The sequence below is a fragment of the Clinocottus analis genome, unplaced genomic scaffold, assembly GCF_023055335.1.
Source record: "Clinocottus analis isolate CAN_PGR_092001 unplaced genomic scaffold, fCliAna1.0.p SCAF_9, whole genome shotgun sequence".
NCBI lineage: Eukaryota > Metazoa > Chordata > Actinopteri > Perciformes > Cottidae > Clinocottus > Clinocottus analis.
In genome coordinates, this window is record NW_027176251.1 from 15,255,857 (window position 1) to 15,259,217 (window position 3,361).

Genomic DNA, 3,361 nt, shown 5'->3' on the forward strand with positions numbered 1-3,361 from the left:
TCGTTTCAGCTCAGTCCGTTGCCACGAACATTCAAGCCAGTCAGACTCTGTACGCTTCGCACAGATGGGTTGCTGTTTGATGTGCAGTTTGAGAGGGAGCCTGATTATTCACCTGAACGATGTTAGGTTGAGGACACGGTGTCGTCTTTGAATGATCTTTATTGGGATTGTCCCTTGACATAACCCACCGCTGGTGTTTATGTGTTATGAGCGTTCTTGTACCACCAGGAGGTTATTGGTTCCAGTCCTGCGTCTTGTCCTGTCAGATAGCCTGATGCATAGCGAGAATCAAACTATGTGAACGTAACATTCTTGCATTATGTATCGAAACACTATTGACAGGCCTTTTTTTGTGTCAGTGAATGGAAAAAGTACTCAACTGTTTAGGTTTAAGTCAGCAAATGACTTTGTTCAGGGTTAAGATGGTCAAATAACAAATGTAGCCAAGGTTAGACCACTAAATAAATCTAATTCATGATTGTTTTTGGTTACGTTCATCAAGTATTTGAATAAAACAAAGCTTTAAAGTTGACACGTCATTACTCAGGAGATGAACTACTATATTATACTCATAATGCTGGTTTACAGGTATATATTTTAAAACCAGCCCTGGTTTTCTCTGTCTGTGTTGAACCTTCTGCATTGTCAACCTACAGGACATGGTCACATGTCTCAAACCACATAATGATGAGCCCACAAACCTTTATCAGGAAGTAGGAGTATGCAGAGCATCCCGTACTAATACATCCACCGCTTTTAGGAAGAATATTGGGACCTGAGAAATAATGTTTGTGGGCCCTCTCCAGCCGTGTACCTGTTCCCATTGAAAATAGTGCAATTAAAAAAGTGTTTTCTTTTGACATCATATTCATAAACTTGAAAAAAACAAACACATGCAGCCTGTAAAATATACCAAAGGCTGTAAATGTGGCCCAGACTGGAGTAAACCAAGTCAACACTGACAGAACAATGCACCAATAGACTGAATCACCATTAATCATGTGGGATTAGACGTTGCTCTCTGTAAAATCCCGATGTGAAATTTTGGAGTTTAAATTCTTGGAACTGTATAACATTATTCTACAAAGAAACTTCTATAATACATAACCAATGGCGATTCAAAGGCAGCAACGTTGGTGTCAATTGAAATCAGATTGTGTGGAATTTGTAATATTGGCTGTAGGCTTTTCAAGCTACTAAATTGGTGCCTGTAGAGTAGAAGTTTGCTTGTGCTGAATACAAAGATGTGGCAAGGCGGCAGAAGATCCATTTAATGTCAGAGCCCTATTACAACGGACGAGACATTATCTCACACGGGACGGGATCCAGATGATCTAACCTCCACGGCCCCGGCGGTGGCTCCTCCGTGACCACAACGAGTCGATATCTTTTTGTTCCTATTTCTTTTAAGATCAAACGTGTGGCCAGAAATAACCGCATGTGGTGTGGGGGAGTTTTTCAACGGGTCTGAAAAACCTGCAATGGAGGCTATTTTTATGTAGAGTTTTAGTGTCCTGTAAAGCTCTAAACGCTGTTTCTAAGACTTATATAAAATTGTTATTTCCCAGAGGAGTTGGACCTCAGGGGCATGTATTGTACATCCATTCTGCTCCTGTAAAGAAGTTCAATGTGTTTGTTTGGAAGCGGTATCCCTACATTACCCCCAGCCAGCTCAATCACTGCTCCCTGGTGACCTTCCATTAGCATTATTGGTTTTTCTAGTCAGAGGTTGCTGACAGGGTTTCTTGGACTGCAATGAAGACAGAGGACTATCAAGAGAAGCCTTTTTGTTGCTGAGATAAATAACTGACAGATGGATTCAGGCTGGATATGCCTCAGTACAACTGTGGCTGTAGATGTTATTTTAAGTTATTATTCAACACTGTAGGTATAGGTGTTGGAGGGATAAAGTGAACTGTATGATGATAACAATAGGCATTTGTTTATTCTCCAGATGAAACTGTGCTCACTTTGATTCGGCCCCTAAAGTGGCCCTAAGTCCTATCCCTGAGAACACTTGACCGCTGTGCTATCAGTTTTAAGGAACAAGAGTGAAATTAAGGGAAGATGAAGCAGACCACCATTGCAGGCAGCTTGCATGTAATTGTCCCGTTGTTATTTCGAGCCTGTTAATTTCACAGCACCAGTTGGAGTTGTCCATCTGTTTACCAAAGGTTAACTGCCTCCACACTTATGAAGCGTACGTTTCTCACAATCCTCGGAGTTTACAACATGCAGTGGATTGTGGCAACGGAAAAGTTTGTCTTCTCCCGCTGATGAAAGATGAAACGTCAGCTTTTGTCACAACATGTCTGATATAAATAACCGCAGAGGAAAATGTAAACTCAACCTGAACTTGAGAGGAAATAAAAGCGGTGGATTGAGGAGAAACAAATTGACAAATGTTAGGACGTGTAGATAATTATCCATTGTTAATAGAAAAAAAGATCAATTTAGGGAGAGTGGTTGCTGTTTATGGTCTATTTCATTGTGCTTTCCCCTCGGAGGAGTCTGCAGACGAGTGAAGCTTTGGTGAGTGTGGAGCGTACAGACGGGCAGACAGTCCAGTTAATGGCCATGCGTCGCCGTAGTGGTAGGAAGGTAGGAAGCTGCAATTCCTGGGTGTTGATTTATAGGACAGCCTGTCACTTCCTTGTCACTTCGCCGAGATAATTTTACCCAATTGTGTGTCTGAGCGTGTGTGTATGTGTGCTGGATGAGCATTTTCAACAGCCTTTATGGGCGATGTATAAATGAATCATGCCGGTTCACCAAGGCCAGCGTCTCTGGGCGTTTTTTTGCTCCGAAAGTCGTTGGTTTGGAGAAATTAGTTCCAACAAGAATGTTGTTTTGGTCTGGTTTGCCACATACGGTGACAAAGCCACGACGGAGGAGGCTTTTCACATTGTTTCCAGAGCAGCACTGCAGAGCTCCGTTCTGACAGAGAATCATGTAATCCGTCTGTTTGAAACACACTGTGGATAACGGCTTGAGGCTAGTTTCTGCAAAAGTCCTTCCCCGTACCAAATTTCGGACCAGAGGAAGACATGTCTGCGCCCACATGGCACTTGTTGATAATGTCAGGTTTGCTTGCCGTGTTGCCCAAGTGCACCACAGCTGAACCGATGCATGACGGCTCACAGGCCACATGGACCTGACCAACCAGCAGCAGCAGTGGCCCCTGGTGTGAGCACCTTAACTGTGACTGATGGTAGAGCACCCGGTCGCTGTGTTCCTGCGACAGCAATATGCAAACACGCAATACCAATAGTTTAAAAAAAGAAGCTGGTTACCATGGTGACTTTTTGTGCCCCACAGAGTTTGTGAATACTGCTTCCTGTTCCTGAACCGAGGATGGAAG